Source organism: Mobula hypostoma, chromosome 6, assembly GCF_963921235.1.
Source record: "Mobula hypostoma chromosome 6, sMobHyp1.1, whole genome shotgun sequence".
In the NCBI taxonomy this organism is placed as follows: domain Eukaryota; kingdom Metazoa; phylum Chordata; class Chondrichthyes; order Myliobatiformes; family Myliobatidae; genus Mobula; species Mobula hypostoma.
The window spans coordinates 100521102-100534070 of NC_086102.1; the positions used below are offsets into that span (position 1 = coordinate 100521102).

The 12969-nt window shown below is 43.1% G+C and overlaps 1 protein-coding gene across 4 annotated transcripts in view; it reads left to right on the top strand.

Annotated features, from left to right (window-relative positions):
• Nucleotides 1-3424: 3424 nt before the first annotated feature.
• Nucleotides 3425-12969, top strand: part of sec22a (SEC22 homolog A, vesicle trafficking protein) — a 242686-nt gene continuing 233141 nt past the window's right edge. Inside the window, exon 1 of one of the 4 annotated variants that reach the window (XM_063051333.1) lies at nt 3425-3737. The gene's annotated coding sequence lies outside the window, so the exon portion shown is untranslated. The remainder of the gene's footprint in view (nt 3738-12969) is intronic. The other 3 variants (XM_063051332.1, XM_063051329.1, XM_063051331.1) reach the window with 3 other exon arrangements.

Here is a 12969-nt window from a genome sequence, read left to right on the forward strand (position 1 = left end):
CAACTCTACTGACTCCTGAAGGTAATCCTCAAGTACATGACAAGCAAAAATGCCAGCAAATAGAGCAAAAGAGCTACTATGACAGACATACAAGACGGTTGCCAGATCCGCATACAGGTGGAAATGTCAGAGTACAGAGAGGAGACACTTGGCAACCAGCTGTGGTTGTGAACAGACATCAGCAACCAAGATCCTTCATAGTTTGCACGCCGGATGGAAGACCCTACAGGAGGAACAGGAAGCATCTGCTGAAGACAGGCGAGAGGGAGTTTCCATGTACACATGCACAGGACACTTCCACATATACAGACATGGGAACAAACGACACCAAGAGTGATGCAGACTGCAAAGGCACAGAGGCCACTCGAGAAACTGACACGGATGAAGGTCAAGCACAGTCACAGTTGTATCACACACGGTCTGGGAGACAAGTCAAACGTCCAGCTAGATACAGAGACTAGACATACAGTTTGAGGCAAAGTCACACATGTTATAAGATCCAAAGTTTGTAATAAAAGGTTTATTATGTTATTATGTCTATTATTAGGTCTATGTTAGTAAAAGAAAATACACTGCTGTTAGTATTGTAAGATACAATGCAGAATACAGTACAAGAAGGTAAGATTTTTTTGGTTTATGTCATGGTTTTTGCACTGTAAGAAGGGCATACCTAGAGGCATTGTTTTGGTAATTCACAGTGTTGTAAAACTCTTGAGAAGGGGGATGTAATGTATTGTGTGAGTATTCGTAAGGTCAGAGTGCGCATGACGTCAGGACAGGGAGAAGTAAAATGGAAGTCTGGTGAATAAACGTGGTTGTTCAATCTACAGCGGTGCCTGAGTTACATCAATAATACAGGCGTTGGTTGTTTTGGCTCACCACACAATATAGCTGACCTTCGATCATGTTCCCAACAGTCCTTTATTATCAAGGACTTGTGGGAGGGCAGTCAATTCCTAAACGGAAACATTGACAAGTCCGTTCCCTCCACAGATACTGCATGATCTGCTGAATTCCTCCAGCAGATTGTTTGTTGCAACAGTTTCTATCTTGTTGTTATAAATCTCATGAATGGACCTCTTATACATTAAAGATGTACTCTTAACTTCACAATTTACCTTCCCACGGCTCTTACACGTTACTGTCTAACTACACTGCACGTACTCTGTAACTATAACACCATGAACTGCATCCTGTTGTTTTTTTCCTAGTACTACCTCAATATAGCACTCACAAAATGCTTGAGGAACTCAGAAGGTCGGGCAGCATCAATGGAAAGAAAGAAAGCTGATATTTCAATCCGAGACATTGACTCTTTCTTCCTTACTACAGATACAACCTGAGCTGCTGAGCCCCTCCAGCATTTTGTGTGGGGGTTACTTTGGGCTGCCAGGATCTGCAGAAACTCTTGAGTTTACTATCTCAATGTACTTATTTTGAAATTATATTTATGGGTTTTCACTGCCTCTTGCTATACATGACAATAATAAACCAATTCCAATTCCAAATGTATCAACTGATTAAGTTCTCTTGAACATTTTTTTATCTATCTATGGGATGTGGGAATCACAGGCAAGCAAGACCAGCACTTATTGCCCTTACATAACAGCTCTTGTGGTGATCAACTCAGTTTATATGTTCATAGTTTATTTTCAATGCTTTCAGGCCTTTGCAAAGCATAATTTCCTTGCCAATATTATCCTTGTTCATTCCTACACACCCTCTCTCTTCAGCACCAAAATATTACAGTATCTTCCATTCCTACTAGAGCACAATTTTGTATCCATATAATACTTCAATAATTGCAAAAGTAATGGCTGTTATAAGACTTAAGAGATTCTGCAGATGCTGGAAATCTTGAACAACAAAACAAAATGCCAGCAGAACTCGGCAAGTCAGGCAGCATCTATCGAGGGGAATAAGCAGTCGATGTTTCACGACAAGATCCATTGTCAGAATCTCTGTCCAAAACACTGACTGTTTATTTCCCTCCACAGATGCTGCCTGACTTGCTGAGTTCCTCCAGCATTTTGTGGATGTGAATGTTGAAAGGTTCCCAAGTGTGCTAAGGCAGACTCTTGGCCTCACAAACTATCTCATTATGATCTAACACTTTATTGTCTGACTGCACTGCACTTTCTCAGTGGCTATTATACTTTTTCTACCTTGCTATTCTTTTACCTTCTTCTACCTCAAAACACGGTGCAGTGATTAGATTAGTATAAATAGAATGCAAGAGAAAGCTTTTCACTCAGAGGTCATTTTTTTTTACAGAGAGTGGTAGAGTCCTAGAAAAGTACAACATAGAAACGGACCCTTCAGTCCATCTAGTCCATGCTAAACCTTATAACCTGCCTACTCCCATCAACCTGCACTGGTGCCATAGCCCTCCGTATCCCTACCCATCCAACCTTCGCTTACATGTTGAAATTGATCTCACATGCACCACTTGTGCTGGAAGCACATTCCAAACTCTCATAGTCCTCTGTGTGAAGACTTTGGGGTTCTAACATATAACTGTCATTCATTCTTTGGGGGCATTCCTCTGTTTTCGTGGATGGTTGTGAAGAAAAAGCATTTCAGCATGTATATTGTATATGTTTCTCTAACATTAAATGTACCTTTGAAACCTAGTCTTGTACTGTAGGTTTTCACAAATAAAACATCGTACAGCGCTTTGTATTTAAGAAAAACCATAACAACTCATTTATCGAATTCCAAACACTGACACAAAAAGCATGGCAACAGAACTTTATCTCGTCAGACCAGCCCCTAAAGGTGAAACCCCAACTAAATGTCGGTGGTTGTGAATTATGTACATTCCCACCAATTAGATTACCCTACAATATGGCTTCAACCTAACATCCTGCACTCAATACTTTGATTTATGAAGGCTAATATGCCAAAAGCTTTCTTTACAACCCTGTCTACCTGTGACGCCATTTTAATGAATTATGGACATTTATTCTCAGATCCTTTTGTTCTGCACCACTCCTCAGTCTCTTGGCACTTGTCTGCATTAAATTCCGTCTGCCATACTGCTAGGTACCTTAGGGACATTTAAGAAACTCGTAGATAGGCACATGAATGAAAGAAAAATAGGGTGCTATGTTAGGAGGGAATGTTAGATTGATAGGTTAATAGCTGAGAATGTACTGTGCTGTAATGTTATATGCGAACAAACCTGCTTACATGCAATCGGCACAGTACCAAGGGCGCGTGTGCCACGTAAACATTATTCGACAGGTGGGTTTTCCATGGTTGCGCATGCGCCCCAGATTCTGCCCGTGAGAAAAGCGCGCATGTGCAAAGGGTTCCGACTGCCGAAGAGAGGAGGGACTGGAACAGCGACATCGCTGAGCCGCGCGAGACGCATGCGCGCTGGGGTTTGGGAGCTAACGACGCATGCGCGCTCCAGTGTGGCTGTCATGAGAGACAGTGCGTCTGCGCTAGGAGGAAGCGGGAGCGCGCATCTGAGGCCGGTGGAAGGAGGTGGGCTTGTGGGGGGCCCGACGGACGCTGCGCCCGGTAACCGGCTGACCACTCCGCCGCACGGCCAGTGCCACAGCAGTCGCAGATACCGCGCGGAAGCCTGCTGCGGGGAGCGTCTTGCCTGGTCGCAGCGGCGCCGTCGGTTGCTGGGGTAACGATAAGGCTTCGGCCGGGAGGCCCGTTTCCCGGAAGCTTCGGATCGGTTCCGCGCTGCCCCGACGGACCGGCAGAGGGGGAACCACTGGGTAAGGGCAGGGGGCACGGAGCGTGGGCGCCCGCCTACACATTCAGGAAGCGAGGGGAGCTGGCGGCACCGGGAATCCCGGTGAATCTCTGGCCGACGCAGTCCCTGCTGCTCTGCACAATCTGACTCTGTTACCGCTATACCACCCCAACCCCGCCCCAGATCCTTGATCTCTGATCTCAGCTCTCCGGTCCCCAAGTTCCTCCTGTACCCCGCCCCGTCTCACATCTCTTCTGCTCCCAGATCCATCCCTTCCTGATATCTGCCTGAACCGTAGAACTCACCCCTACCCTACCCCTTTACCCAGATTCTTGCGCCCTGTCTCGTCCCTTATTCCCACCACACTGACCATCACAAACCCTCTCCCCAATCCACTCCTTGCTCCACACGCCAGAATATCCCAGCTACACATATACAGTATATATGTTATAATAATGGTTACTATAGGAGGGGGTGATAGTGGGGATAAGCTCCCACAAACTTTTAAATGCCCCCAATGTCGTGCCTCTCAAATAGCCCCTGACAACCACTAGCTCCTGGTCATCACGTGGCTTTGCTACTAAGCTCGGCGGAATCGTTTCTACTGATAGCAGCAGGGGCAGAGGTGGGTTACTGGCGCCTTAAAACCTGTAGCTTCGGTCAGTTGGGGCTTGTCAGCCGTAGTTGGCACTTCGTCTAGGAGAAGGAAAACTCTAATCTCAAACCTTGCATCTATACCCACTCATAGGGAAGGCTCTGGGAGTAAACCCTGAGGAAAATCCAGAACTGGAGTCCCTAAGGCAGTCCTTTGTTGAGTTCAATGCTGACTGGCAACTCCTGTGATACCACTGGTGCCATACAGTATCCGTCTCTACTGTTCCTCTGGATTCATCAACTTTGTGTAGAGGGGGAGCCTGCTTCAAGGGCAACAGCTTGCTCTCCATATCATACTGCCCAGGCTTGCATATTATGGGATGCACGTTTCAACAGAGGGCCTCAATATAATAAAAACAGAAAATGCTGCAAATATTCAGCAGATCAGGCAGTATCTGTGGAAGGAGAAACAAAGTCCAATACCAAAGTCCATGTATTAGTTTAATATCCTGTTGTTACACACTTTATTCCCACCCCTATCCCACACCCTTCAAACCATACTTTGTGTCTTCACTGTTATTCTCCACCTGGCCTTATTCCCCATACCTACCTTGCATTCTCTATTCCTCCTCCCTGCTGTCAGACAGAAGCTGCCGCAGCACAAGAGCGTGCAGCTGGGTAACAGCATCTTTCCCCCGACACCATTCTGCCACCCAGCACACATTACCCTGCTGCACTCCCCAACTCAGAGACACACTCTTATCTTCCACTGGTCACCTTTTATCTTTTATTGCTGCTGTTTCACATATACTGCTGCTTGTTTTATCTTAATAGTGCCAGTAATTTTGTACTGTCTTACATAAACATGCCCCTCGCACTTTATGTTGAACTGTTAATCTTCAGGGTGTGCCACTCAGGGACTTGTGTTAATATTATTTTGTGATTCTATGTGCTGGATTGTAACTATATCAACAAAATTACCTCCATGATGGCTTGTATAGCTACAGATACTTAAAATCTCTACAGCCAACCTCTTAAAAAAACCGGCAACCATGTTAACATTTACAAATATTTCTGATTTAGAACTCTATTGTAGATTGTAACAAGAAGTAACCGTTTACTTGCTGTCATGATCCTGAGCCTACCACATTTTTAAGGACTCTTAATAGTGTTTTAAATTCTGTTAGGAACATTTTAACGCAAATGCCTTCAAAACTGTGGCTGTCAAATCTCTTAAAAATCCAAACCTTGGTGTGAGGTACCAGCTAACTACAGGCCAAAATCAAATATTTCCTTACTGGGCAAGATTCTTAAGAAAGTAATTTTCAACTAACTCATCAACTTTCTAAATGAGAACAATATTCTAGAAAAGTTTCAGTCAGGTTTTAAAGCAAACCACAGCTCAGAGACAGCCCTTATCAAAATTGTCAGCAACCTTAGGCTCAGCACTGATGCCATCAGAGTTTTAATTCTTCTAGACCTAAGTGCCGTCTTCAACACAATTGACCACAACATTCTTCTCAATCGCCTTAAGAACTGAGTTGGCCTCTCTAGTAGTGCTCTTAATTGGTTTTGTTCATATATCTTAGTGAGAAATTATTTTGTCTGTTTTCTAGACCAGTTTTCTAAGAGATACATTGTACTTTTTAGTGTTGCTTGAGGAAGCTGTCTTGGTCCCCTACTCTTCTCTTTGTACACGCTGCCTTTAGGAGACCTGATATCCCCGTTTATGCAGATGATACACAATTGTATATCTCAGTTGAGCCTGACGGTAATAACACCCGATCTTCTCTGACTTCTGGTGTGGCTGCATTAAACAACTTGATGAGCAATAATTTCAGTAAATGAGCAACAATAGTTTTACTTTTACATGACATACTACTGGGTTATGGTCACTATTACAGTCTGCACCTGGATATGTTTTGCATTGAGTCACTGGGTTTCTAAATCTTTGGTTTATAGTAATAAAGTCAATTTGATTTCTAGTGTTATTACCTGGACTTTTCCAGGTCCACAAGCATCTTGGATGGTCTTTAAAGTAGGTATTCATAATGACTATCTTGCACCATTCTACCCATTTCTAACCTCTCTCATTTTTTCCCCCTAGTCCAAATTTTCCTATGGTATTTCTATCAGCTCCTTGTCCTACTTTAGCATTTAGATCTCCAATGACAATAACAATATCTTGAGATTTGCATCCATTCTTTGCTTATTCAAGCTGTTCATAGAATTTATCTATATCCTCATTTGTTCCATCTGTTGTTGGTGCATATTCCTGTATAATTGCTAAGTCAAATGGTTGTCCTCTGAATCTAACAAGGAGCACTCTTTCTGATATTGCCCAATGTTCTAAAACACTTTTTGCCATGTTCTCATCCATAAGAATTCCTACGCCATTAGTATGGGATGTTCCACAAGAATAAATTAGTGTTTTATTTCTATTCTGACACGTTCCAGCACCTATCCAACGAACTTCGCTAATTCCCATCATGTTAATCTTTAAGTCTTTCCATTTCATTTATCACATTGTTCAATCTTCCTGCTTGATATAGGGTTCTTACATTCCAAGTGGCAATAATTTTCTTTTGAACTTTATGACAGTCGGGGATCCCCTGCTGACCAGAATCAACCCTACCGAGTGAAGCAATTTCAGAATTGTGTTGAAGATCCTTTTGACGCTGTTGTTGTGTGATACATTTTGTGAGTTTGACCATGGTTTTCTTAGCAAGTAGATTCTAGGAAACCTAGTATCTAGCAACGGTGGTTTGCTATTGCCTACTGTTGGTCAACTAAAGAAATTGCCATTTCTCTTCCCAAATGTTCATCCGCCTGTACTATAGCCGTTGACATTTGAGGTCCTAGCTCATCCGCTTTCTCCGTCATAAGTTCAGTTACTGAACCTGCCGGATCTGCCGTTGGCCTTCGCTCGTATCCTGAGCAGGAAGCCTTGCAGGTGCTGCCGTTCCAGGTCAGAGTGGCCCTGGGAGCAATGAATGACTAAGGCGTAACTCCACTTTCCCCAAAGCTCTGAAAATCCCCAATCAGTGCCTCATCACTGGTTGCAGTTTAGAGTCATACCCAGGACTTTGAACATGCATACTTTGATAATAAAATAAACCTTTGAACCATGCAGCCTCAGGTTGTCACACCCACCGTCTAGGGTCACCTGATAAGAATAATAGCCACATAGAGAAGGTAGTGAAGTTTGTATTTGAAACCAATTGATTCTGAATGTACTTTCTGCAGTTTAGAAGGTTTTCATTATCTGATTGAGGCTTATTAAATGATAAAGGTATTCTTAGAACATTGAACAGGACAGTGCAAGAGCAGGCCCTTTAGATCCACAGTGACACCCATCTCAAGTAATCCTGTATACCTGCACATCGGCTGCCTACCAGTTTGTGTGTCTATTTAAATGCGTAGCAGAAGTACGCCATTGGGTGAGCGGTATATTTGCATATGTGAGGTACATCCCTGCTTTCATCCCTATCCGTATTTTCATATATTGTTTTACAAAATTATCTTTTACTGTGCAAAAGTAAACAGGTGGACCACAATATAAATAGAAGATTGAACAATAAAGCACAAAATTTCTTTAGCCAGAGGTTAGTGAATCTGGAATTCATTGCCACAGATGGCAGTGTACTCCCCCCACTATTGAAAAAAATCCTATCCACATTCACCCTTTCAATATTTGATAGGTTCCAATGAGATTTCCTGTCATTCTTCTAAACGCCAGTGAGTACAGACCAGAGCCATCACGTGCTCCCCATACGATAACCCCTTCGTTTCCGGAGTCATTTTCATGAACTCTGTACTCTCCCATGCCAGCGTATCCTTTCTTAGATGAGGGGCCCAAAACTGCTCACAGTACTCCCAAGTGTGGTCGAACTGATGAAGTATATCTGCTAGGCATATGGCAGGGTTTAGAGATATACACCCCTTGTGCAGCATTACATCCTTGCTTTTATATTCTAGTCCTCTCAAAATGAATGTTAACATTGCATTTGTTTTCCTTAGTCCTATGTCTAACTGAAACTGACAGTTCTTTGGTACGAGGTATGATGGATAGGTGGAGTTTCAGATAGGATAGAAATCAACCTTGATCCATTCAAATGGAGGAATGTGGTTGAGTGAACAGGAAAGATCATTCATCCACATATTTGTTATTGTTTTATGTGTATGTGCATAGTGTTAATGATCCTTGAATATTTTAGAAAAAACGTTTCAAAGATTTGTTTCTAGGGGAGTTTCCAGACTGTTGGCCTTCATAGGCTTGGCAGTTTTACAGTGTAACTTACAGCTGGTTCTACAATAGAAATTATTTCAAGTATTACAACATGAAAACCTTTAATTGCTTTTCTGATGCTTTTTGGAATAGTTTAAGGAAAACCATTCCCAAATGGATGTTATATTCAAAAATGAATGAAAGTTTAAACAAAAACTTGAAGAAATTACTTGGATTTGGATATTGAATGAAGACTATAAGCAGATGATAAAGCGGTGTCACCAAACAAATCACTCTCGTGATACTAAAAATGAATAATATCTTACATCCATACTATAATCTGTAAATATCATCATGAAGAAACTGCCTGTATCTTATTGGCTCCCTCCAAACAATATTATTTTATTTTTATTGAGATACAGTGTGGAATTGGCCCTTCTGGCCCCTCGAGCCACGTCCTCCAGCAACCTCCAATTTAGCCCTCACCTAATTTTCAATAACCTACCAACTGGTATGTCTTTGGACTGTAGGAGGAAACCGGAACATCTGGAGGAAACCTACGTGGTCACAGGGAGAACTTAAAAACTCTTCACAGACAGCAGTGAGAAATAAATGGACTTGGAGTTGTTCTGGTCCTTAACACTGGCAATTTCCATGTTGAAGACCATGAAGAGCGTCTTTTTCATATTGATGGATTTTTTTTCTTCATGGCAGCCCCTCAGTGTTGAGGATGATAAGACCATATCACATAGAACAGAATTAAGCCATTTGGCCCATCGAGTCTGCTCTGCCTATCAGTATCAGTAGTAGTAGTAGTCTGTCGAACCCTGGGTGGGAAGATTTGAAGAACCAACTGTTGCCCATGCAGTGGGTTCCCCCTCTCCATGTCAGTGATGTAGTCCAAGGGAAGGGCAAGCGCCGATACAGCTTGGCACCAGTGTCGTCACAGAGGTTGCCAGAGTGAAGTTGTAAACAACATCAAACTGCCTCAGGGACCCCAGGCACCGGATTTCTTCCTCAGGGTCTACTCCCATACCCATGGGTGGGTATGGCTGCAAGGCAGTGGAGGTTTAAAATCAGAGTTTTCCTTCTCCTAGGCGGGCTGCCACCAGCCCAAAGCAACTGGTTTTGAGGCGCTAGTTGTCCGCCTTTGCCCCTTCTCTTGTCGGTAGAAACATTTTCACCGGGCCTAGTAGCTGAACCACATGTAAAGGCCAAGAATTGGACTTGGTTGTCAGAGGCTTTTAGAGATGCACGCCATTTAGAGCACTTTATAGGTAGTGAGAGCTTATCCCCACTACCATCCCGGCTATGACAACCTTAGGAACCTTGCCATCATGACTAATACATTATTTCTCGTAACTCCATTCCGCTGCCTTCTTCTGCCCTAACTGATCAAGAACCTATCGAACTTCTGCTTTAAGTATACCCAATGCTTAGCAAATTTCTAAGTTGTACTGTAAAGAGGATTCTAGTTGCAAAGCGGTTTGAACTGTTGGAGGAGCTACTGCACAGGATCGGAAGAAGCTGCAGAAGGTTGTAAACTCGGCAAACTCCATCATGGGCACAAGCCTCTCAACTACTGAGGACATTTTCCAATGAGTTTGCCTCAAAAAGGTGGCACCCATCACTACGGAACCCCCCACCATGCAGGACATGCCCTCTTCTCGTTGCTGCAATCAGAGAGGAGGTACAGGAGCCTGAAGATAAACATGCAACGTTTTAAGAACAGCTTCTTCCCCTCTGCCATCAGATATCTAAATGGCCCACTTCTGAGCACTACTTCACTCTTTTGCTCTCTTTTGGCACTACTTTTTTTGTTTGTAGAGAACTGTTATTTTACAGGTGGTTGGTGTAGGGCTTATTCTGTCTGTACACTTATGGAACAAGTTAACAATGGCTTGGAATTCAATCTGAGACCATCTGCTGCCCTTTTGGTAAATAGGATTTGTTACATATTAGGGCATGAATAGAAGTGTTTTGAACGTTGTTGAGTTTAATAACAGATGCATATGGAAGACTAATTTAGAGCAAATGTGAAAATACATGGAAATTATGAACAGGAGTAGGTCACCAGTCTGCAAAGCTCTGTTCCCTGTTCAGCCCTGCATTCTCACCTGCCCAGCAATCTTTCACTTTGCCTTGCAAGAATTTCAGTTCTGCCTTGGACCTGTTCTCCTAGTTATCTTAGTATCATCAGTAAATTTAGCAATCTTACCTTCAGTGCTTTCATCCAGGTCATTTACATAAATTATAAAGCGCTGATCCCTATGGCACTACTCCTTGTATCTTGTGCTTGAATGGTATGCAGACAGGCTTATCAGCACCAGATGATATGGCATGGTAGTCTAGCGGTTAGCATAATGCTGCTACAGTGCCAGTGACCTGGGTTCAGTTCTGCCACTGTCTGTATGGAGTTTGTACATACTCTCCATGACTGTGTGGCTTTCCTTGAGGTGCTCTGGTTTCCTACCATATTCCAAAAACGTACGGGTTAGTAGGTTAATTGATCATATTGATATAATTTGGGCTGGATGGGCCTGTTATCTTGCTGTATCTCTAAATAAATAAATAAACTCACCTGGCTCACCTGAGGACTGGGAGAAATTCAGAGTCCAGCAGAGGAGGACAAAGGGCTTAATTAGGAAGGGGAAAAAAGATTATGAGAGAAAACTGGCAGGGAACATAAAAACTGACTAAAAGCTTTTATAGATGAAAAGGAAAATATGTGAAAAGGAAAAGATTGGTTAAGACAAATGTAGGTCCCTTACAGTCAGAAACAGGTGAATTGATCATAGGGAACAAGGACATGGCTGACCAATTGAATAACTACTTTGATTCTGTCTTCACTAAGGAGGACATAAATAATCTTCCAGAAATAGTAGAGGACCGAGGGTCCAGTGCGATGGAGGAACTGAGGGAAATACATGTTAGTACGGAAGTGGTGTTGGGTAAATTGAAGGGATTAAAGGCAGATAAATCCCCAGGGCCAGATGGTCTGCATCCCAGACTGCTTAAGGAAGTAGCCCAAGATATAGTGAATGCATTAGTGATAATTTTTCAAAACACTTTAAATTCTGGACTAGTTCCTGAGGATTGGAGGGTGGCTGATGTAACCCTACTTTTTAAAAAAGGAGGGAGAGAGAAACCGGGGAATTATAGACTGGTTAACCTGACATCGGTGGTGGGGAAAATGCTAGAGTCAGTTATCAAAGATGTGATAACAGCACATTTGGAAAGCGGTGAAATCATCAGACAAAGTCAGCATGGATTTGTGAAAGGAAAATCATGTCTGATGAATCTCATAGAATTTTTTGAGGATGTAACTAGTAGAGTGGATAGGATGTGGTATATCTGGATTTTCAAAAGGCTTTTGACAAGGTCCCACACAGGAGATTAGTGTGCAAACTTAAAGCACACGGTATTGGGGGTAAGGTATTGATGTGGATGGAGAATTGGTTGGCAGACAGGAAGCAAAGAGTGGGAATAAACAGGACCTTTTCAGAATGGCAGGCAGTGACTAGTGGGGTACCACAAGGCTCAGTGCTGGGACCCCAGTTGTTTACAATATATATTAATGACTTGGATGAGGGAATTAAATGCAGCATCTCCAAGTTTGCGGATGACACGAAGCTGGGCGGCAGTGTTAGCTGTGAGGAGGATGCTAAGAGGATGCAGGGTGACTTGGATAGGTTAGGTGAGTGGGCAAATTCATGGCAGATGCAATTTAATGTGGATAAATGTGAGGTTATCCACTTTGGTGGCAAAAACAGGAAAACAGATTATTATCTGAATGGTGGCCGATTAGGAAAAGGGGAGGTGCAACGAGACCTGGGTGTCATCATACACCAGTCATTGAAAGTGATCATGCAGGTACAGCATGCGGTGAAAAAGGCAAATGGTATGCTGGCATTTATAGCGAGAGGATTCGAGTTCAGGAGCAGGGAGGTTCCACTGCAGTTGTACAAGGCCTTGGTGAGACCACACCTAGAGTACTGTGTACAGTTTAGGTCCCCTAATCTGAGGAAAGACATCCTTGCCATAGAGGGAGTACAAAGAAGGTTCACCAGATTGATTCCTGGGATGGCAGGACTTTCATATGATGAAAGACTGGATCGACTAGGCTTATACTCGTTGGAATTTAGAAGATTGAGGGGGGATCTTATTGAAACATATAAAATCCTAAAGAGATTGGACAGGCAGGAAGATTGTTCCCGATGTTGGGGAAGTCCAGAACGAGGGGTCACAGTTTGAGAATAAAGGGGAAGCCTTTTAGGACCGAGATGAGGAAAAACTTCGTCACACAGAGAGTGGTGGATCTGTGGAATTTCTCTGCCACAGGAAACAGTTGAGACCAGTTCATTGGCTATATTTAAGAGGGAGTTAGATATGGCCCTTGTGGCTAAAGGGATCGGGGGTATGGGGGAAAGGC